The sequence below is a fragment of the Mus musculus genome, chromosome 18 (assembly GCF_000001635.26).
Source record: "Mus musculus strain C57BL/6J chromosome 18, GRCm38.p6 C57BL/6J".
In the NCBI taxonomy this organism is placed as follows: Eukaryota; Metazoa; Chordata; class Mammalia; order Rodentia; family Muridae; genus Mus; species Mus musculus.
Genome location: NC_000084.6, coordinates 62,089,343 through 62,114,111, shown reverse-complemented (window position 1 = coordinate 62,114,111; position 24,769 = coordinate 62,089,343). Strand labels below are relative to the sequence as shown.

The following is a 24,769-nucleotide window of genomic DNA, read 5'->3' as shown; positions in this document are numbered from 1 at the left end:
GACTCTGAAAACTACCCCACTAGGCAAAGCAGCCGACAGCCAGTAGCCAGCAGCCAGAAGAGCTTGCATAGTAGCCATTTCCACAGAATATTCTAGAAGCAGCCAGAATTTCACAGCAGAGCCCACATCAGTTGCTGCCTTTAGCTGCAGCGGAAGTGGGATTGGCAATTGAACACCTAGAGGAATTTCCAATGGGAGCAGACGTTGCTCCATCTCAAACTAGGATGGGGATCTGTCATGTGTATGCTTGGGTCAAAATCCATCAAATTGTACAATAAAAGTAAATTCACTTGGACTGGCTCAGTCAGTAAGGACCTGGACATGCGTTCAGGAGGACCTGCCTTTGGATCCTAAGCACTCACGGATAAAAAGCTACTTGTCCCATCATGTGCCTTTAATCCCAGCACAGCCATGCGGGGGCAGAGAGACAGGAGGCCCTTGGAACTTCCTGGCCACTTTATCTAGCCAAATCTTTAAACTCCAAATAGAATGAGAGACCTTGTCTACAAAGAGCAATGTAGAGTGCAATTGACAAAGATGCCGAGTGGTGACCTCTGCCCTCCAAATACAGGTGCACAGACATACACTCCTGTGCATGTATGCCTGCTTACACAAGTGTGTAAGTAACACACACACACACACACACAAACAAACAAACCAGTGCACTTTATTGTTTATAGTTTACATTTAAGTAGTTGATTTTGAAACTCTTTAGAGAAAACTCACTGTGTTAAACGGGAAGAAAAATTGTTTTAGAGGGGAAAAAGTAAATGGCGCTTTAAAATTTGAATCCAAATTTAGCACCAGAGAGCAGATGTTCTCAGTAGCAGGTGTATTTTCTAAAGCCAGCTGCTCCCCACATGTTTTGGAGAGCACTACTCCAGGAAGAAGCAACAGTGGGAGCTGATTTCCCAATACAAAAAATAATAAGACAGCTTCGTGGAGCCAACAGGGTAACAGGGAGCAGAGGAGACCGCGCACGGAGAGACCAAGCTTGATCATGAGATAACCTAACGTGGTGTTTCCAGGTGTCCTGTGGAGGACACTGTGCTGCTCTGTTGTTGTACTGGTGTATAATTTGTTTTCACGTCACTCCAGCTAAGGACCACAGAATGGCACATGGCGCTATGGAAGTTCAGTTTTTCCTTAATGTGGATGCTGTTCTCATTGAAGACCACTGACAAGAATGCACAGACTGATGCCCATAAGTACAGCACACTTTCAGTGGCACTGCCCTAGGGGACCCCAAGTGAGCCTTTGGGGTACACTTCGGAAGAGGTCCTGCGTGAGTAGACAGGCAAGAAAGAAAGATAACTAAGTCCTGACTATGGCTGCAGCCCTTGTCTGTACACAGTGGTGAGTAGAATCTGAAGGATTATGCTTAGAAAGACTTGAATGGTTGCATGAAACAAGAAAACACTTGCAGGAAGAGTCCTTGGAAGCACACAGCCCATAAGGCGTACTAAAAGGACTGAATCCCAAAGACTGATGGGACTGGTGTTGCAATAGCCGGATAATGAAAGAATGGGAATCAAAAGCTGTGGCCCTGGAAAAGAGCATGGGATGCAGAGGAGGGGGAAAAAAGATAGGCTGGAGGTAGAGTTGGGGCCAGAGCTGAGCCTTTGACAGTAAAGAGGCAGGCACACTGAGGAGCCAGGAGGAAAGGAAACGGAGGGGTGTGGGTCTGTGGCCTGCTAGACCCTGGGAAATAGGAAATAGGCTTTTGAGTGTGCCAATACTCTAGCTCTGCCTGTCTTGGCCTCCTGCCCAGCAATCTCTGACCCATTGCCACCCACTCTGTCATTCACGGTGGGTGACACAGAGAGACAAAGAGAGGAGTTACCTTTGTATGCCATTTCCCTTGCCTGGCAAGCTGGCTTCCTCCCACCCATGTTCTTCTACCTGTGACTTGTCCACATTCCAAGGGCCACCCAAGTGTCGCCCCAGGCAGAAGGGGCTCAGCTTTCCTTGAGTTGCAGGTATTGGAGCATAAGTCACACTGCAGGCAGGTGTCTATCAGTCAGTCTGCTCCCACCATGTGGCCAGATTGCTTGAGGAGTCAAAGCCAGTTTCTGATGCAAGTCTTTGTGCTCAGGAAGAAACATAAACAAAGAGAGCACACAATGAAGGTGGGGGCAAGGACAGGTGGCAAATCGGTAGGATGGCCCAACAGGTATTCGGCCTCTGATTTGTCACTTTGTCTGCCACTCAATTAGAGATCATTTTTCTAATGATAGTCCTTCTACAAACTAAGTTTACCTTCATTGTTTGGGATTAAAGGTGTATACTAAAGGTGTGTTCATATTTCAGCCAGAGGGATTAAAAGTGTGTACTAAGGACTGAGCCACACCACAACTAGAGAGATGGTTCTCAAATATCCTGTAACAGTAGCTCACAGGTTCTCAGTAGTGTCAGGGATGCTCTTAAAGCAGTGGTTCTCCACCCATGGGTCATGATTCCTTTGAGGTACAAATGACCCTTTAGGGGTTGCATATCAGATATCCTTCATATTATATATTTATATTATGGCTCAAAACAGTAGCAAAATTGCAGCTATGAAGTAGCAACAAAATAATTTTATGGTTTGGGTTCATCATAAAATGAGGAACTGGATTAAAGGGTGGCAGCATTAAGAAGGTTGAGAATCGTGGCTTAAAGGAATGCCTAGCCAGCTGGATCCATCATCGGGATGTTTTGAGAGGACAAGATTGCACTGACTGTGAAACTAATAGAAAGAGAATGTTCGTGTCATGCTTGATGGAAGGTGTTGTACATCTACTTCCAAGAATACAGTTCCTGAATCAACAATTGCTAGCTATGGCCGTTCAAGGATTAGACAATTAGACACCTTTGCCAATACAATTTAGAAAGCTAACTAATTAAAAACAAAAGTGAAACTAGGGCCAATAAGAGTAAAAGAATAAGAGGAAGAGACTGTAAGAAACAAATTGTTACAGTCCAAATTCAGTCTGAGGTTCAGTATTAAGTTTATCAGAGGTACAGATAAGCAAGCGGCACGAGGCCCCTCTCTCACCACAGAGGGTGGCTGGTGCTGGCTTATCTCAGAGAGCTCAGAGATCTGGAAGTAAAGGTAGCCTGTCGTGTGACTGAGACCATAATCAGAAAGCAGGCAGCCTCAAGCTTCAAAATATTCATTGCATAATATTGTGTTTCTTAAATCGAAAGGGTGTGGAGTTCAGGAAAGTGGCAAGTTCTAGCATATGGAAAGATAGGACAGGAGTTTCTAGTGATCAGGGGACTTGGAAAACCATTGACTTGTACCCAATCAGTGTGTCAGATATATTTTTTTCCTTTTCTCTGTGCTAATATCCCTTTCTGCAGAATTGTAGGTCAGAAACCTCTTCATTTCCACTAGACTTGAATTGTTATGTCATTTCCAACAGTGGTGATGACTCCTTAGTTAATTGTTCAGTTCCAGTTTGGGTCCAGTTCCTTGTGGCTATGAAGAGTGAGGCTGTTCTCGTCCAGGCTGCCTAAATCCAGAGAATGACCAGCTGCCCATTGATTTTCTTTCTCAGAGGGACCTCTAATATGCTTAGGACTGATAAAGATCAAAGTTACAAATCATGGTCTGCACACAAGGGTAACAGGGCAGAGGGAAGCAAATCCGAGTGACCTCTGATTCCTGTTCATCTCCGCATAGGATACACCCAACTCTCACAGAAAGAGAAAGGAAAGGGAAGCTACTCAAGAGAGAGTAGCACAAATTAAAAAATAAAGAGGGGGCAATTTTACTGGGACAGTTGTACAGAGACAGGCTGCAGAGAGAGAACAAGCCAGACACAGATGACGATAGAATGAGCCAAAGAATGAGAAAGAGCCAGAAGATTAAAACATATTGCCCAAGTTAGTACGAGGCCAATTCAGGAGAAACTGAGAAGCCAGTTGAATCATTCAGCTTACAGAGGAGTTTGATCCAGAACAGCTAGTTGAACCAGCCAGCCAGATCTCAGAAAGAACCAGGCAAGGGTGAACTTTTTCAGCAGTAAGTCTCAGAGGCTGAAAACATTCTAGGCCTAGATTAGATTGTACAGAGGCTAGAAACTTCCAGGACTAGGCCTAGGTTAGCGGATGAAGGAGGTAAGTCATGGAGATGGCAATTACATCAGACAAATAAAAGTGACAATCACAAGTTAGAACATTGAGAGTTAATCTCTACATTACTGTTTACTGTTGGGGATAGCCAATTTGAGTCCTGAAGCTATTTGGTTTTTAGTGTTACATTTGTCTAGAACTCTCCTGAGGACTTCTATAGAGACAACAGAGATATCAAAAGATCCAGGTATTGGCCTTTCAGATCTGAGACTAGTTTCACTAAGAGAGGAGAAGGAAGGCTACTGGAAGTGTATAGCCAAGTGAACCAGTGCACAGACCCCATAGAGTTGAACGGTAGCCTTGAATACCGTTTCCCTGTCTCAGTACCATCAGAAGTCAGCTCGGGAGACATGGAGTACTGAGTAATGGCTATTTGTCCTTTTGTTTTGAGACATTCAGGGCATAGGTATAGGTTCCAAAATCCCTCACTAGGGGAGGAAATCCATTTCCCTTCTCATTGATACATGAAGAGTTATTACTATGGAAAAAGAAGCAAATTTTGATGGGCCATTTTTTACAGTCTGAATAGAAGCACAAGAGAAACAGACTCTGGGGAGTCTTATTCTCCAAATAGCTTTATCCTGAAACTAGGCTACAATATTCCAGAGGGGTCTGTGTCTCATTCTAGGGGAAAGGGTCTACTTAAGCCTCGGGATGCCCTGCTGTGTAAACACAGCAGTCACTCTTGCTAAGTGCACCTGCATTGTAAATTTGACCCAATTTATCCAAACATTCAATTCTTTCTTTAAGCTTTGTTCTTTTTATCTATCCTGAAATCTATTTTCTGAATAATAGTAATTTTCCCTACATAGCTTTGACTCTAGAAGTTGTACTAACCAGGAACCCCAATCAAGAAATGGGGAATTTTATTTTTATTTTTTATTAGGTATTTTCCTCATTTACATTTCCAATGCTATCCCAAAGGTCCCCCATACCCACCCACCCACTCCCCTACCCACACACTCCCCCTTTTTGGCCCTGGCATTCCCCTGTACTGGGGCATATAAATTTTGCAAGTCCAATGGGCCTCTCTTTCCAGTGATGGCTGACTAGGCCATCTTTTGATTACATATGCAGCTAGAGTCAAGAGCTCTGGGGTACTGGTTAGTTCATAATGTTGTTCCACCTATAGAGTTGCAGATCCCTTTAGCTCCTTGGGTACTTTCTCTAGCTCCTCCATTGGCAGCCCTGTGATCCATCCAATAGCTGACTGTGAGCATCCACTTCTGTGTTTGCTAGGCCCCAGCATAGTCTCACAAGAGACAGATATATCTGGGTCCTTTTAGCAAAATCTTGCTAGTGTATGCAATGGTGTCAGTGTTTGGAAGCTGATTATGGGATGGATCCCCGGATATGGTAATCACTAGATGGCCCATCATTTCATCACAGCTCCAAATTTTGTCTCTGTAACTTCTTCCATGGGTGTTTTGTTCCCAGTTCTAAGAAGGGTCAAAGTGTCCACACTTTGGTCTTCATTCTTCTTGAGTTTCATGCGTTTAGCAAATTATATCTTATATCTTCGGTATCCTAAGTTTCTGGGCTAATATCCACTTATCAGTGAGTACATATTGTGTGAGTTCCTTTGTGATTGGGTTACCTCACTCAGGATGATGCCCTCCAGGTCCAACCATTTGCCTAGAAATTTCATAAATTCATTCTTTTTAATAGCTGAGTAGTACTCCATTGTGTAAATGTACCACATTTTCTGTATCCATTCCTCTGTTGAGGGGCATCTGGGTTCTTTCCAGCTTCTGGCTATTATAAATAAGGCTGCTATGAACATAGTGGAGCATGTGTCCTTCTTACCGGTTGGGACATCCTCTGGATATATGCCCAGGAGAGGTATTGGGGGATCCTCCGGTAGTACTATGTCCAATTTTCTGAGGAACCGCCAGACTGATTTCCAGAGTGGTTGTATAAGCTTGCAATCCCACCAACAATGGAGGAGTGTTCCTCTTTCTGCACATCCTCGCCAGCATCTGCTGTCACCTGAATTTTTGATCTTAGCCATTCTGACTGGTGTGAGGTGGAATCTCAGAGTTGTTTTGATTTGCATTTCCCTGATGATTAAGGATGTTGAACATTTTTTCAGGTGCTTCTCTGTCATTCAGTATTCCTCAGGTGAGAATTCTTTGTTCAGCTCTGAGCCCCATTTTTTAATGGGGTTATTTGATTTTCTGGAGTCCACCCTCTTGACTTCTTTATATATATTGAATATTAGTCCCCTATCCGATCTGGGATAGGTAAAGATCCTTTCCCAATCTGTTGGTGGTCTTTTTGTCTTATTGACAGTTTCTTTTGCCTTGCAGAAGCTTTGCAACTTTATGAGGTCCCATTTATCGATTCTTGATCTTACAGCACAAGCCATTGCTGTTCTATTCAGGAATTTTTTCCCCTGTACCCATATTTTCGAGGCTTTTCCCTACTTTCTCCTCTATAAGTTTCAGTGTCTCTGGTTTTATGTGGAATTCCTTAATCCACTTAGATTTGACCTTAGTACAAGGAGATAGAAATGGATCAATTCGCATTCTTCTACATCATAACCGCCAGTTGTGCCAGCACCATTTGTTGAAAATGCTATCTTTTTTCCCACTGGATGGTTTTAGCTCCCTTGTCGAAGATCAAGTGACCATAGGTGTGTGGGTTCATCTCTAGGTCTTCAATTCTGTTCCATTGGTCTACTTGTCTGTCGCTATACCAGTACCATGCAGTTTTTATCACAATTGCTCTGTAGTACAGCTTTAGGTCAGGCATGGTGATTCCACCAGAGGTTCTTTTATCCTTGAGAAGAGTTTTTGCTATCTTAGGTTTTTTGTTATTGCAGATGAATCTGCCGATTGCCTTTTCTAATTCGTTGAAGAATTGAGTTGGAATTTTGATGGGGATTGCATTGAATCTGTAGATTGCTTTTGGCAAGACGGCCATTTTTACTATATTGGTCCTGCCAATCCATGAGCATGGAAGATACAAGGATGGAAACCACGCCCTAGAAAAAGCAAGAAGGTAATCCCTCAACAAAACTAAAATAAGACAGCCATAAGAACAGAATGCCAACTTTAACAACAGAATTTTAAAGCTGAATTAGTTTAATAGTTTTTCTATCTGAAGTGCAGACCAGAAATATTCTTTCCTCCATAATGACGCAAGCAATTCATAAGCAGCATATTTAGTAAAAGTAGAAACGAGTGAACTCTGCCAACCTAATCTCCCTTACGTAGATATCACCAGGTAGAATTTAGAATTAACTAAAAGTTAATTCTCTTTAGAATTAACTAAAAGGCCCCAATGAGCCATCTGCTTCTCTTTGATCGCCCCCTTTGGGTGTTAGACCCTCAGTTGGCTCCTTGACTCAGGAACAGTGACCACTTCTTTCAGCTGTCTATACCACTGTGTGGTCAGGTGTATTTATTAAGACCCCCACTGTGGGAAAATTCTGCTAATTAAGGTCAAAGTCTACCATTAACTGGATAGCCTTTTGGGGCTCAGCATGTAATGGGACTCTCCTTACTCCTTTCGTTAAGAGGTTTTCTCCTGACCTAGTCTGGGGACTTCTAAGCCCCTCATTCCCCTCTACCTGAGGAAGTCCCATAGCCTCAACCGGTTTATGGGGTCAATTTCCTCTCTCCTGACCAAACCTGTTCAATCAGCACCTGAGATGCCAAACCACTTCTCCGTGTCAATGAGGTATGCTGGGTACCCTAAAGTCCCCAGGGTACCTTTGTCCATCTGATGTCTCTGATCTTAGTTCCCCAAAACTTTATAAGCCTTTAATTGCCCTATGTAGAGTTGATCTGTCTACCGACAAATGATACTGGTGTGCTCATTCACTGTAGGTACTCAAAAGGCTTCCAAAGCCCCCCACTTGATATCTCTGCTCCCAGTGCCCTCGTGGACTGTATCAGCCACACTGGGGGGACCCACACCCCACAACCATAGATAGGAGCTTGTCTTCTTTCAGGGTTTTTATCAGCACCAGGTGCTGACATCAAAGGACCAGTTTTGTAGATCTCCGGCTCTCACACATAGGTGTCACCTGTTGCTATGACTACCACATACCTTCCCAGAGCCCACTTCCCACACTCACCTGGAACAGATTATGTCACAGCATATATAAAAGAGACACCTCCCCACTTTCGCCTCCTTTTTTCTTTTCCCCTTTGTCTTTCTCTCTCTCCCCTCGTTGTCCCCAGTAAAACCTCTGACATCTAAAACTGCTTTGGCCTGGTGCGCTGCTCAGATGAGAGCTACCATTCTAACACATCACCAGGTTATCAGCCTGGATCTGATAAACTACAAACTCCAAAGGAGGGGATTGGGCAAGTAGTCCCTTGGTCCTGAGGAATGATAAGATAGAAGAGGTAACCAGTATACAACTTTTCAAAAATTAGTCTTCAGTTTCCATGGTCAGAACATCAGAGGCACAGTTAAGAAAGGGTACGTCTTTTTTTGTCATCTTTATGGTTCATAAAAATACACAGTCATATAGTCGGAAAGAAACACACTTTATGAAATTTAAAGTAAACACAATGTTTGCCAAACTCACAAAGTCTATTTTCATAATTATAGTCATAGTATAAAAAGGGGTCTTTAGACTACTAAGGACTTAATATTGAAACAACTTGCTGTTCTTACAATTAACCAAGTTTTTCCAGTCTAAGGAGGGGTTAAGACACAAGCTGTCTTTTTAATGAAAGAAAGAGAGAGAGAGAGAGAGAGAGAGAGAGAGAGAGAGAGAGAGAGAGAGAGAAAGAAAGAGGAAGGAAGGAAGGAAGGAAGGAAGGAAGGAAGGAAGGAAGGAAGGAAGGAAGGAAGGAAGGGAGAGTCCGAAAATACACAGCTCCAGAGTTTACCCAAACCATCCACAGCTCTGTGATGCTAGGCACTGACTCACAGTAGGACTGCAATGTCGATCAGAAGTCTAAAGTGCTGGCTTTCAATAGCAAGCAAACAATAAGAAATTATCAAATGCGAAGCCTTCCAAGTCTTACCAAGTCTTGGAAACAAGCAAATTCTATTTCTCCTGATAATAAGCCAAGTTATTCATCTTCCCCACTTACACAAACCCCACTATCACCAGAGCTAACAGGATGTGACTATCAAGAGAGTATCTTGCAGAAGTCTATGGTAACTCTGGTGTGAGTTACGAGAATAAACTCATAGTCAACTGAGGTCTTTCTTAGATGGTAAAAGCAGAGGAAGCCAAAGGACACACAGAAAGAGCGCTGCCCACTGAATATGTTTAACGAAGTGTTTATCTATTTGTTACTAAGTAACCATGCCTCCTTTAATATGAACACTGGCTTGAGCCTACCCTCTGGAGACTGTGACCTCTCTATAAGGGGACAGATGAGGTCCCATCTTCCTCTGGGTCACATCTTCCCTAGAGGGCAGAGGTTGACTACTCCCTTTGTGTAGTCCTCTAAGCCTGGGTTGTTGAACACACAGAAAGGCAGATTTACCAATCTTGTAATCAATCCTTTGTGGAACGAATAAAACTTGGGTGTTTTTAAAAGTCAGTTTAAGTAAACTCTTTTGTAATGATTCAATTTCCCCAAGTTACTAAAGTCTAACAAAGTTAACAGAAGTACAACCTAGACACATCCCCCTTTTTTTTTTTTTTTTTTTTTTTTTTTTTTTTTTTTTGCCAATCCTTTCTAATGTCACCATGAGTGGCACTCAAGTTCAGGAATGGAGATCATTAGACATATATTACCTTAAGTCTCATTTTCCAGAAACTTCATGTCAAAACTTCTGTGACTTGGCTTTTACGTTTTCTTCCTTTCATTCTCACCTTTCAATCTTATTTGTAGGACAAAAAAAAAAAATCTTATCTCCTTTTATCACACAAAATCCAACTCTAGCCCTGCAAGGCCCTCATTGGTGGAGACGACTCTGCATCCCCCTGAAAGTTGACTTCTTCCTTTGCGTGACAATGATACTTTTTTGGTACCATCTCAAGCAGGGAACTGCAGCTAATTGTTAGAAAGAGGTGTCAACGTCTTCACAGTCCTATTCTCCTCGACTGGAGAGGTTCAAATGAGGAAATCCCCAAGGGAGTCTTCATTTGAGCAGCAGTCCCTTCTTTCCCCACTGAGACATACAGTAGCTCCGAACTCTTCCAGTCTCTCTCCCATAGCCTATTGGCTGAAGGGAGGAGGAGACACTCTTGCTCCAAGCTAAAATTATGGGGCTGCTTCTTCCTCATAGGCTCCAAATAGTCTCAAAGAAAATCCCAAAGGGGATAAAATTTCATCTCCTTCCACCTTAGGACCATGAGGTCAAAGTGGGAAAATGAGTCCGTGAGGAAGAACTTGCACTAAATCCCGCAGAGCTGGCTGATACTGTCCTCAGAATTCCGCTACTCTCATCCCTTGGATGACCTGGTGCTTAAATGTTCGTGGGACTCTCTATCAAGCCCCTGCTAGAATAAGTAGGCTGAGAAGCACGAGGCTCTGGGGTGAGGGAATCCAAAGGTGTGTGGACATGTGTGCTTCCCAAAAGGTGATAAGAGCAGAGAAATGGACACCTAGCTACACCCCCGGAGCCTTTCATAACAAGAATGTTAAAAAGAAAAATTAAAGCAATCTCTTGCCTCTCCTAAGCCCTGGGCCATCTGTTTATAACTTGTTCTTTCTCTCCTCGTGCCTGAATCTGTTCAGGAATGTCCTATTCCAGTCTGTCTGGGAAGGACTATGTGTCACAGTGGCAGCCATTGTCATGCCTCACATCCTAGGTGTAACATCTCTTAATGAGTCAGGCAGGAGCACCAGCTATAAACGCTACCTCATGCTACTCGACACGGGACCGCAGGCTCTGAGGACGATGAGACAGCCAGTCTCAAGAATCTTCAAAGAGATGCAGTTTAATGCCCGATTTGGTGAAAGATAAGAGCAGACATGTAGAATGTCTGTAACGACGATTCTGTTTGCATACTTTCTCACTTAAAAAGTCTTTTCATAGCTATCTCTCCATTGACTCTTAAAAGAAATATCCCCATGAGGAAAGTTAAGACCAGTTGAACTAAGAGGCAGGGTGTGCCTAAGGTCTTGAACTGTGCATTACAATTCAAGCAGACCAAGAGCTATACAAGGTCATCCACACTTTAGAGTTTTCCTCACAGCACCGTACAGTGTCTCTCTCTGCTCCATCCCTCCTTCCAAAGTGGACACGCTGGCCAATCTACAACAACGTGTACTGTCAAACTCACTGGGGCTTTTTGTAAAAAGCTAAAGTCTAAGTATGGCCCAGAGAAATCCAGTTGAGAAGTCCATGGTTGGGTCTTAGCTGTACCATCAGAAATCTTCACCACGTAAGCAAGTTAACCCTCAGACCCTCGTGCTCTCGTTGTAAAATGGGAACTGTAACACTTCTTTGTAGATTTCTGAATGGAAATTAAATAAAATAACATCTGGAAGGTAGGGGCCTGGAAAGATGGCTCAGTGTTTAAGAGCACTGACTGCTCTTCCAAAGGTCCTGAGTTCAATTCCCAGCAACCACATGGTGGCTCACAACCATCTGCAATGTGATCTGATGCCCTCTTCTGGTGTGTCTGAAGACAGCTACAGTGTACTCATATACATAAAATAAATAAATCTTTTTTAAAAAGGAGATTTTTAAAAAAAAGATCTGGAAGGTAACTGAGCCACAGCTTTGTACTGAAATGTACCAGTATTCAAGACCCCAAATGCCATTTGCAGCTACTTGACCTTGAGCAAGTCACATGACCCTTCTACATTTTTTTAGTCTCCTCATTTGAAGGAGGCAGATCCAATTCACACCTGCTTTATAGGCCTCTGAGGATGGGTGTGGTAATAAAGGCAGAACGGCTCAAGGAAAGGCTTGGCACAGAGTAAGCACTTGATACTTAGCGTGAGAAACTCTGCAGTGGTTACAGTTGGTGTGGTCAGGATGTATAATGAACACAGCCTCTCTCTCTCTCTCTCTCTCTCTCTCTCTCTCTCTCTCTAGCACCCAGGCTCTTCAGAATCAGAAAATGCTGGTTCCCACACACTGCAAGCATTCTGAACTAGTGCCTGAGTCAGCGAGCAGTGTTCTTGAAATAACTAAGTGATTTCTTGCCAAAGTCCCTTTCAGCTTTCAAGCATCTGTGCCACTCACCCACCTTCTTGGCCGTATCCCAAAGATCTTCAGGTGGAGAGTATGGGAAGGGAATGTGACTTTTCTACCAGAGGCACACCTCCACATAAGAGGAGAAGTAAGCTGACAAAAAAAAATTAAAATTAAAATTAAAATAAAAAATTAAAAAATAAAGAAAACCCGAGGTGTCTCTGTCCAGCTCTTTTTGTTTTGTTGGGTTGTTTTGTTTTGTTTTGTTTTGTTTTTTAAAAAGCAAGGTGGTTTCTATCTTCAGAGCTCAAAATGGAAGTGTGCCAGGGCAGGAAGAGACTAAGAGGGAACAACACTAAGGCCCAGACTGATGAAGCAACTTGCCCAAGGCTGCTCAGCCAGGTAGTGGCAGAGCCAGAACTGGAGCCCAAAGTGTCCGGATTTCCAACCCCAGGCTCCTGCCGCCACCTCTCTAATTAGATACTTTTCAAAATCATTAGGCACAGGAGTGACTTCACGAAGCTTTCAGTGTCCCCAAGGGCCCTCCCTCAGTTGCTCTTGAGGACAAACCACTCGGGAGAACAACTTAGTCAGTGTTCTGAAGCATCGACAGAACTTAGTCTTTCCGAGCAGAACTGTCAAAACAGCAGCAGGGTGGAAACGCTGATCTGGCGGCCCAGCCCCTGGGCTCCACCTCCTGCCAGCTCTGATCTCTCTTGGTATTTGGACGGTGGAAGTGTCAGACTAAGGAGTCCGATGCACTCTGATAAGCACATTCCAGATGTTTCTGGGACACGGCCAAAGGTGTGGCCCAGTCAACTCTCACCAGAGCTTTGGAGAAACAGCCTGCTCCAATCCGTGGGCAAGTTTATTGGGAGGGCCCATCCACTGGACCCTCAGGAGAAGTCCAAGCCGTGGCTTGCTCTCACTGGCTTGGTTGGACAATACACTCCAGAATGTCAGAACGTTGATGGTGGTGGCACCTCAGACATGCTCCGATGAAAGGAGCCCCTTACATCCCATGGAAGGAACCAGAGTCTCACAAAGGGTAGAGGCTTGTCGAAGGTCACACTCAAGGCTCAAGGTGAGCTTTCTGCCTTTTCGTTCCCAGTCTTCCCTTTGACCTTAGAGCAGTAGCCTGAACAATCGTATCACACAACAGAGAATGTGACAAAAAAGCCAGATGGGGGAGATGGGAAGAAGGGGAGGGGGGGAGCACGTGACCACATCACCCAACCCTCGGTGACTGACTTACAGAGTGCTTGTTACGCTGGAGGTTCTTTCCCTCGGTACAGCAGGGCTGAGTTTATTTACCCAGCACAGGGCTTCCTATCTCAAAGATACACAGTTAGAGAGAAGAAATGGAGCCTTGCTTCCCTTTATATATCCAGCTCCTGACTTCCGGCGGGACTTCCGGTCAGTTGTGTCAGCTGGAAGACAGCCTCACTTGCATCAGGAAGCACGTAGGTTAGAAGCAAGCATGATGAATGGCTTTACTAAGGAATTCTTTCTTCCGTTGGGGATAATTTTAACTAAAATGTTCGATGTAGTTCTCTGGAATGTATAGTTCTGGACATGGACAACCTATAGATGAAGTTTAAAAAGTTTGTTGCAAGAGATTTGAGTTTGGGGAATTTTCTTGGTTTGGTTTGGTTTTGATTCGTTTTGTTTACTGGGTTGTTTTTTGTTTCCATTTGAGGGTGGGGTCCTCCATGAATACAACCTCCAACCCACCCCCACAAAGGTGGCGGGAAGCACAAACAAAACAACCATCAGCCACAGCCAGCTAAAACTCAGGTGGATGTGAACAGAAGCACTCACACAAACAGACACATGACGTTTCCTAAGCTATCCTTAGCGCCTGCCGTGGGGAAGCTTTCCATCCTAAAGTGGAGGTAGCAAGGCCCAGGTCCAATAACCAGAAACCAGAAGCTACCAAGAGGCCAGACTGAGAGGATGCTATTTTGCAATGAAACCTTCAAGTGTGAAAAGAGGCATGCTAGTCAGAGATTTCCCTCAATATTCCAAACTACAAAAATAGTCAAGGAAGGCCACCCTTCCCTGCCTCCTCAGCTCTAACCACACATACTCTCCTCCCCTCCAGTAGATGACTCTGCATCCTTAAGGACCATTCCATTACAGGTGCTGCCAAGAGGAATCTGAAAGGCAGTAGGGCCTCAACAAGTGTTTGCTTTATAAACAGGAGGCAAGAAAGAAATCCCACTTGTGTGAAAACTTAAACTGACAAGTTATCCCAGCCAGCGCTTTCCACGGTGTCAGGGAAAATAAAATGTCCGATGAAAAATGAAAGTGGAGGTCATCCATGACAGCTGACCAATGTCATGTGTCTCTATGTGTCAGGCGCTGTGCAGTGTTCTAACCTGGATATGTCGTTAAATCATCTGCTTACCTCCTTAACTCTAACCCTATCCCACATGCATGGCTCTGCATGGTGATGGCCTTCAGTAACCCAGAACATCTAACTCCAGCAATACATGTGAACTGGTGTGGATGTGGAAGCCAGAGGAAGGCAGTCCTCCCATCCCTGGACTCCCCACGCTAGGTCTCCACTGCCAACCAACCACCTTTGGCGATCTTGAACCACAACAAACTCTTTGTTTTCTATGGAATTCCTGGGGATGTAGAGGTGAAGAAGAACCAAGGCTGCAGGCTACTAACAATGCTGCTTCCAGGCATGGTGTGCCCGGTGGGATGAGACCAGTTTGGTTGAAGTTATAGAGACATCTGAAAGTCCTTAATCCCCTTTCCACACCTGCTGGTCATCAGCTGAAGGTTAACAGGCCTTTGGGTCTGGATTGCTATATTTCAGTATGAACATAATCAGCAGTTTATTGCTATTGGTGATTTCATTTCTGCTGAACATCTTCTGCCAATGGCACTTGGGAGTAGAACAAGAGGAAGAGAAAAGACTGAGAAAAATCAGAATGGGGAAAGCAAGTCTCCAAGTCTCGGAAAGGATGAGTGTGGTTGTCAGGAATCCCCACACTTTAGAGGTGGAGGCAGGAAGATGGAGAGTTCAAGGGCATCCTTAGTTAAATACTAAGGAATTTAAGGGTAGCCTGGGCTACACAAAGCTTGGGCCCAAATATGATAAAATAAGTAAAATATTGTAGTAAGAAGTTTGACATGTGATAACGCAGAAGGAAACCTCTGGAACCAAAGTTTTGAATGAAGAACTTAACTTAGTTAATTTTGCTTTAGTCATTGAGAGATGTAGGAACCCAGGGTTTTCACCAGTAGTGATCCATTTTTTTTCCCCTCTAATACTTGGAGACTAGTACAGGAGAATGACTGACATGCATGCAGTTCTACACCAAACCCAAATCTTCCAAGGCAGACTTGTGTTCAGGAGAAATACTACCTCCCCATAAGAGACGGGACAGAGAAGCCCTGCTGGACTCCACTAGGTCTCCACAAGATGAAATCCTGTCAAGAGGGAGGACCAGCTGACAGTCTGGCACTGATGACAGTGATACTGAGAGTTTCCTAATGTTGTTTTGCAGACCAGAAGTCACAGGGCCAACTGCAACAGGAAGAATCTAAAGGCTTAATACCACCCAGATCACCAGAGCTTGAAGGAATCTTCAAGATCTTTGAGGCAAAATCCACAATTTCCTCCGCTGTCTCTATAGCAACCTCGGCAGATAACGTTCTGTTGTCATGCATCTAGACAAATAAGATACTTTATCCACTGTTTTGTTTTTAAAGCATGACATCTAGTGTGAGGAGGTTTATGAATGTGCTGGTTTGAATGAAAATGGGCCCCATAGGCTCATAAGGAGTGGCACTATTAGGAGATGTGGCCTTACTGGAGTAGGTGTGGCCTTATTGATGGAAGTGTGTCACTAGGGATGGGCTTTCAGGTCTCAGATGCTCAAGTCAGGTCCAGTGTCTCACTCCCTTTCTGCAGCCGGCTGATCTGGATGTACAACTCTCAGCTCCTTCTCCTGCACCATGTCTGCCTGCATGCTGCCATACTTCCTGCTATGATGATAATGACTAAATCTCTGAACTATAAGCTAGCCCCAATTAAAACCTTTCCTTAGATCAGCAGAGTCAACTAACCTGGATCCTTGGGGCTCTTAGAGTCTGAACCACCAACCAAAGAAACCTAGGCCTCCCTGCACACATGTAACAGATGTGCAGCTTGGTCTCCATGTGTGTCCTGAACAACTGGAATGGGAGCTGTCCCAAAAGCTGTTGCCTGTATGTGGGATCTGTTCTTCTAGCTGGGCGGCCTTGTCTGGCCTCAGTGAGAGAGGAAGTGCCTAGGCTCAAAGAGTCCTGGTGTGCCTGGGTTGAGGGGATACCCAAGGGGGCTTGGGGAAGAGCTACCCACTCAGAGGAGGAGAGGGAGGATGGGGGAAGGATTGTGGGAAGGGGCGATGACCAGGAAGGGGCAGTGAGAGGAATGTAAATGAATAAGTAAACCATCCCATATACAGTCATCAAACGCAGACACTATTGTGGATGCCAAGAAGTGCATGCTGACAGGAGTCTGATAGAGCTGTCTCCTGAGAGGCTCTGTCAGAGACTGACAAATACAGGGGGGGATTCTCATAGACAACCATTGGACTGAGCATGGGGTCCCCAATAAAGGAGTTAGAGAAAGGACTGAAGGAGCTGAAGGGGTTTGCAACCCCATAGGAAGAACAACAATATCAACCAACCAGACTTCCTCAGAGCTCCCAGGGACTAAACCACCAACCAAGGAGTATACATGGAGGGACCCATGGCTCCAGCCGCATATGTAGCAGAGGATGGCTGTGTCAGGCATCAATGGGAAGAAGGGCCTTTGGTTCTGTGAAGGCTCGATGCCCCAGTATAGGGGAATGCCAGGGCGGAGAGGCAGGTGTGGGTGGGTAGGTGGGGGAGCACCCTCGTAGAAGCAAGGGGAGGAGGGATGGGATAGGGGATTTTGGGGGGTACCGGGAAAGGGAATAACATTTGAAATGTAAATAAAGAAAATATCTCATTTAAAAGGCTAATACTGGGGGGAAATAAATAATTGATTAATTAATTAATTAACTTTCCATTAGAAGAGTTGCCGTAGTCATGACAACACAAGATAGAAACCTTAAGACAGTGCATACTTGTGTTAGGTGCACTCCATCTTAACCTTTCCACATTTTACCAATGGGAAGTTGGGGGAGGGAGAAATAAAAAATACGCCAGGCAGTTAACGTGCTCAGGCTAATGGTATGCTGGCTACAGGACTAGCTTAGCCTGCAGAGTTCATATGAAAACACGAAGGCTTTCCCATAGCCCCCACCTAGCTGAAGGGAGATCAGGTTTAACACATTATAATGTGTCCTATGCAGGGCCACTCCAGAAGCTGCATTTTGGAAACAAGCTCAAAAGCAAAAGGAATTTCAGGGAGTATGTATCTAAGAAGGCCAAGTCCCTCCAAGATGCTCTAAGCCCAAAGTAGAGTACATAGGTTTCTGCTTTTCCCTCTGTGCCTTAAGAAGTGCTTCTAAAGTCTCCCTAAGGACAGTAACAGAATCTTGGAACTTTCTCGCCTTAACAAAGGCTAGATGCTAGGTGAGTAACTGACTTATATATTACAGTCTAGGGAGAGAGAACCTTTGTATTAATCTCTCATGTAACAGTCTAACCTTTGCTCAGAAACAAAAGACATGATGAAATACCAGTTTTTGTCAACATGGTTTCTCAAACCACTAGTACCTCCATGTGTTCTTGTGAAAAACCAAATGGTTCTTTAGCCAAAAATGAAAAAAAAAAATGGTGGGGGGTTGGGGGTGGGAGAAGATGCATTCTAATGATAGCCCTCCATAAGCAAGAGGTCAATGTCAATGAATAACAGATCAAAGCCATTTTTTAAACTTTATATGTTCTGGACATATATTGATTTGTTTATCTTCTCATGATCCTCTAGACAACATAGTAGAACCACCATTTATATCATATTATCATTTATATTATTGGACATTGTATTAATCTCAAGGTCATACACAAGAGGCATTTGCATATCTGTAGATTTTGTATCCATGGAAGATCCTGAGAGCATTCTCCTGTAGATACTGGGGAAGAACTACATTATTAGCATGCTAAGGGTACTGAGTTTCCCCAAGTAGGAAACTAGCTGAACTTTGCCCAACCCAGTATTGCACAAAATTACGTTACCAAGGGACAGTTTGTTCCTTGTCACACTTAGGACAATGGCTCTCAGACTACGTGTTCACAGGACACTTTCACATTGTGGAATGTGTGTAGAGGTTCGCTGTGTGTGAGCTCAGCAGCACGGTCAGAACTGTGTGTTTACTCAGTGTCCTCCAGTACTAGTTGAAAGTTGACGAGATTTTGACTTTGTCCTCAACCGTACTTTTCTTTTTATAAATCCCCAAAGCCAAGTTGCGCTTATTCTAGAAAAATCTCTTCCTTGGAACATGCTGGCAGGACATAACGCACAGCTGCCAACTGATGGTGCTGTGTGACGTCACACCTGTCACTCGGCTGTCCTCCCCGCAGCAGACATCAATGCAGCGATACAGTCTGACAGCTGAAACAAAGCTACACTGTGCACACTTAGAATGCATCTGTCATTGCATCTGGAAATTATTGCAACCACACATGCTGAAAGCCGGGATCTGGAACACAGGTTCCAAGAGGTGGGCTAGAAAGAATGGCATTCACTCAAGGTTGTCTCAGAGCTGTCACCTACTTCTCTATAGGGGACCAGGTTCAGAGGCAATGCAGGGCTGCTGGACCCTTGGAAGCCAATACAAATTTCATTCATTCACACAGGAAAATATCATAAATGCCGCCTTCTTTTTAATTATTTAATGTATTCACCATTGCTCTCTTCAAACACACCAGAAGAGGACATCAGACCCCATTGCAGATGGTTGTGAGCCACCATGTGGTTGCTGGGAATTGATCACAGGACCTTTAGAAGGGCAGATGGTCCTCTTTAACCACTGAGCTATCTCTCCAGCCCTTCAATTATTTAAACAACAACTTTCCTAGAAGGATAAGGTATTGGTTAGCCTGCCCCATTGTTTTTTAAGCCCTTTTATTGGGTCACATACTAAAAGCTGCACAGGTATAATATATCAAACTGGTTACGTCTGGAAATGAGCATATATACCCGTGAAACATCAGCCCTACCTGTGCATCCAGCTATTTGCAATAGCCCTACCCGCAGCTGCAAAGCCTCCTCTTGTTTGGTGATTTACCTTTGTGAAGGAGAAAAACAACTGACATAACAAGCTATACCATTTGCAAATTTGTTTAGCTGAAATGCAGTACTTTTTATGCTAGTCACTCTACTCGCCCGTAGGATCATTCATTATCAGTCTCCAACCTGCTGTATGCCCCCCCCCAACTCCTGTTGAGAACTGTATCACTCCCCTCCATAGGTTTTTCCTTTGTTTCAATTTATTTTCTCCTCTGGGGCTGGGTGTTATGGTATATCCTTCCTTCCCCAAGCTCGCAAACATGCAGAGAAGAGGTGTTTGTAAAACCTTAAAGAGCTATACAAATGCAGCTACTGCTTTGGTCATGGTTTAGGAATCATTGGCCAAACCTCACGGAGCAGGAAGGGTTACTACTGTGCTCTCTGCTTCTGTGTGCTCAACTATTCTGTGTGCATCGGATTGGTGGTATCATGTAGTATTTGTCTTTCCATTGCTAGCATATTCCACTTTTGCCATCATAGAATCTTCTAGGTTCACCCGTGGTGTCTCAAATGAAAAACAGCCTTTTGTTAAAGGTTGACTAAGACTGGTGATTGTGAGAGAAAGACAGACAGACAGACAGAGATAATTACAGTCATCAGGGGTGGACACTATTGTAAATAGTGCTGCAATGACCATAAGAGAGTACCTGTCTTAGTCAGGGTTTCTGTTCCTGCATGAAACATCATGACCAAGAAGCAAGTTGGGGAGGGACTGGTTTAATCAGCTTACACTTCTACATTGCTGTTCATCACCAAAGGAAGTCAGGACAGGAACTCGCACAGGGTAGGAACTTGGAGGCAGAAGTGGATGCAAAAGCCGTGGAGGGGTGCTGCCTTCTGGCTTGCTTCCCCTGGCTTGCTCACCTTGCTTTCTTATAGAACCCAGGACTACCAGCCTAGGGATGGCACCACCCACAATGGGCCCTCCCACCCTTGATCACTAATTGAGAAAATGCCTTACAGCTGGATCTCATGGAGGCATTTTCTCAAGGGAGGCTCCTTTCTCTGTGATAACTCCAGTTTGTGTCAAGTTGACACCCAAGACCAGCCAGTACAGTACCCATTGAGATCTCTTTGAGATCTCAATTTTAATTCTTTTGTCGAGCGTGAAGGTTGGTTTTAGCAGCAGCTTGCCACACACTAGAATCCCCGGAGGATACAGCCTCACTTGAAGAATTTAGTGCCTTCATTGATATGGAAGGACACAGCCCAGTGTCTGCTTCATCTCTGGGCAGTAGCCCAGATGAAAAGGGCGTGGCAGAAGGAAGAACACTCACCTTTTGTTCAGTTGGCCTTCCCTCACCCTGTTGCTGCGGCTGCTGATTTCTTTGCTGATATTAGAACATCACGTCCAGGTTCCCATCGCTGACTGAGGATCAGAGGCTTTCCAGGAACCTCCCGTTTCCACCACCGGGTTGAAACTGCTGAGGCCTCAGCCTTGTGGACTGAGGGGCTCCCAGGTTCTCAGCCTCTCAGATGTGACTCAACCCGAACTAACTCTCTCTCTCTCTCCCTCCCTCCTCTCTCTCTCCCTTACTCTCTCTCTCCCTCCCTCCCTTTCCCCCTCTTTCTTCCTCTCTCTCTCCCTCCTTTCCTCCTTTCCCCCCTCCTTCCCCTCCTCTCCCTCCCTCCCCTCCCCCTCCCTCCTTCCCCTTCTCTCTCTTTATCTCTCTTTATCTCTCTTTATCTGTCTCTGTCTCTGTCTCTGTCTCTGTCTCTCTGTCTCTCTCTCTCTCTCTCTCTCTCTCTCTCACACACACACACACACACACACACACACACACACACATTCTTGAGCACCCTCAAGATAGTTCCATTTTCCTCCTACTGTTCTCTCTATGGACTGAAGCGATCTACTCCATCAACAGTATACAAGGTTGCTATTACACTGTTACACTGTGGGGTTTTTTTCTTGTTGTTGCGGAGATTTCGGTTTTGTTTGGGCTCTGTTTGCTTTGGTTTTCAGAGACAGGATCTTCCCCTACATGCATCCCAAGCTGACCTCAAACTTGTAGCTATCTTCCTTCCTCAGCCCTGAAAGTGCTAAGACAGCCATAAGCCTCCAGACCAGAACTCAGTATAGTTTCAGTATAAGTTTCTTTAATGATCTATAGTATTGAGCACGTTGCATGTATCTGCTGACAAATAGATTTTTCCTTTGGAGAAATGCCTTTTGCCCATGCTTTAGTTGGGCTCTTTGGGGTTCTGTTATTGAACTGAAAGTGCTTGTTATATATTTGATATTATCCCTTTATCCTATATACAGTTTGAATATACATTTTTATTTTTTTGAATGAGATGCTGTCTCATGCAATCCAGGATGGCCTCCAACTGTACCCAGGTCTGGACCTGAACTCCTGATCTTTCTGCTCCACATTCAGTGTTGTAAGACTACAAGGGTACATCACCAAGCCCTTTCATTCTGCAGGCTCTTTCTCACTCGGTGGCTGTTTAATTGGGTGAAACTATTTGAGACAAATGGTTTTCTTAACTTGTTTTGTTTTGGTTGTCTGTGCTTTTGATTCTGTATCTAATGATTTATTGCCAAAGCTTTGTTATGTGGTGTTATTCTTCCAGGAAAACAAGATAATTTAATCAATGTTCAACATAGAAATTATGACGAATTGAGGCATACATACAAGACAAGAGCAAAGATCTCTGGATTCTCTTCCCAGCTCCCATTAGATGAGGCTCAGTGTTCTCAGTTTTAAACACCAATTTGGGGTGCTAACCTCAAGTGACAATATTATTCTAATTTCTAAACTACACAAGAAGTACTTCAAAATCAACTCACTAGTTGCTAAATGAAAGAACTGCTGTGTGACAAAGCTTTTCCTGGGAAGATGCAGCACACATCTACTCACCCCAAATAGGGAACCCATGACCAACCAAAGTACAGATACCATCAAAGTTCAACTTGGTGATCCAGTGAGTTTTATTGGGGTTACTCACAGGGGAGTATGGGTGAGAAATTACTTACAAGAGTAGAAATTACTCAAAGACAGCACTACCAAAGCCCACATTAGCATGAATGACTGCTCACAGAATCTGGGAAACCTAGAGTACACTGCACAGCCTGCAGGCAGCTCAGCAGATTAGAATGTCCTTTCCAAGTAACTGGTCTAAACCTCTTCCAGGAAGCTGGGATGTTTTCTGTGTCTTTCCAGCTAGCTACTCAGTCTTTGTAGCTTGGCTTGTCTGTGGGTCTTCTTTGCAGACATTTAGACACATCTCTAATCTGGCTTGTCTAAGAGTAACTGTCAGCTTCTTTTTTGCCTATTCTGGGAAGGAGGGGCCTAGTGAATCTCGTCAGTTTCAGGGAATTCCTGAATTATTTTGAGTTGTTTACCTCCCTGCTCAAATAGCTTCCCTGCAAGATGGATTATTTCAATCTTGGAGGCAACTGTTACACAACACAAACAACTAAATTATCCAATAATAACTTACCTTTGATATTAATTGGAAATAAATAATCCTATGCCAGACCTCAGTTTATACACTTTATATATGTTGTTTGTTTAGACCAAGAGCAGACGAAATGTTGTCACCTTGTTTAGTAGTAAAATTACTGAGGCCTAACAAAGTTAAAATAGTTAGAATGGACTGGATCTTCACTCATGCATGCCCCAGCAGCAGATGGCTTAAGTCTCAGGACTAGTAAATTGGTGCAGCAAGGACCCAGAGCTGTATTCCAGAACTTCTGAGGCTAAGTTGCAGGGTCAGCATCAGAGAGAGATCAGAGGAGCAAGAAAATAGAAACCCTGGATCTTTGTACCTCAGATTACTGGGGAACCTAGAGACCACCCACCAACCTCCGACCCACAACAGGGACTCCCTCTATAGGAATGCTCTCAATGTTTGTGAGTGCTTACCCAGCCTATGCCTGGGCATTCCCAGAGACTGAGTATGCTTGCTGTTAGACAGCTTGTTCTACTGCTATATACCCAAAAACAGCATGTAGCTTTACTCCTTTCAAGGAGACAAAATGTGCCTGATAGTGGTTGCTATAATTAGTGAGTACTGGTTCTGTCTACAAGGAACCCAAAAACATTTGCCCCCTTTTCCTATGACAGGTCTTCAGACATTGGACAGTGTACTGAGTCTTTCTCCAGTAAAACAAAGACTCTGGTGCCTATAATTTCCTTCATGGGACAGTATTGCTCTATTACCATTTCTGTTGCTGGTCACCCTGTTAACATTATTCAACTGGCTAAGGCCAAAAACTTACTAATATCGATGTCTTTTAAAAGTCGTAGCTCATAGCCTGCCACCCAGAAGTAGGAACAAGGTGATTGCTTAAATTAAACTGAATGAGGAAACTGCAGAAGGAAATCATGGCTAATCTGAGAGTCTTAGCAGTTGATAGCATAGCTTAGATAGCGTTTAGATCCATCCCTGACACAGAGCCTTTGATCCAGACCTCCTTAATATCAGTTTCCTTCACTGAGACCTTCCCCAGACTTCATGGAGAAGGAGGGAGGCAGCATCATGATCTGAATACCTAGCCGTGCCCACAACAGTACCAGAGAAACTGAAAAAAAAAAAAAAAGAATGCGCAAAGGAGCTCATTGTGTAGTTTCTGTGTGCCAAGTTTAGAAGTGTTCCACACGTTCCCTTATTTAGACCTTTCAAAAACCACAATGAAAATAACAATATATCCATTTTACAGATAAGGCTATTGAGAAACAGAGATGCTAAGATACTTGCTCAGCGTTTCCTGTGTGGAAGGGTTGATCCGTACCTGGTGGAGATGGTATCTTAAGGATGCTAACCTCACCAATGGGTTAACCCATTGATAAGTTGGCCACTGAATGGACTTTTAAGGACATGGAACCTGGCTGGAGGAAGTAGGTTACCAAGAGCATATCTTTGAAGGGTATAACTGTGCCTACACCCTTCTCACTTACTGTCAAGTCACCAGGAGGTAAGCAACTTAACTCAACTTCATCCTCTCCAGCATGATGTTCAAACTCAACACAGCCTAAAAGCAAATGGACCACAGTCAAGCACTGGATGAAACCACTGCAATGGAGATATTAAAGGCATCTTGTCACAGCACCAGACACTTAACTAACACAGCTAATAGGTGTGAAAGTCATCACCAATCAAACCTAGATTGGCTGTTTCAAAGCCAATACTTTTGACTTCATTGTGTTACTTTCTGCAGTGGGTGGGGGGAAGGGATAGAAAGAGAGACCATCAGCACTTGGAAAGACAAGCAGGGTAGCAAGGGGACAGCTTTTGTGAGCTGTAAAACTCGCTGCTAAAGGGGCCTATGAGAGAGAAGGAACCATTTTAGACCAGCTCTGTCCCAGGACACTACTGCTTGGTGCTCTCTTTTCCATCCTAGACTTCTAAGATCTG

General features: G+C 44.1%; 1 long non-coding RNA gene across 1 annotated transcript in view; it reads right to left on the bottom strand.

Annotated features, from left to right (window-relative positions):
• The window catches only part of Gm41750, a 53,196-nt gene extending 32,293 nt beyond the window's left edge, over positions 1 to 20,903 (bottom strand). The window contains exon 1 of the long non-coding RNA XR_877476.2: positions 20,683 to 20,903. This is a non-coding gene — a long non-coding RNA (predicted gene, 41750). The remainder of the gene's footprint in view (positions 1 to 20,682) is intronic.
• Between the last annotated feature and the right edge of the window lie 3,866 nt (positions 20,904 to 24,769).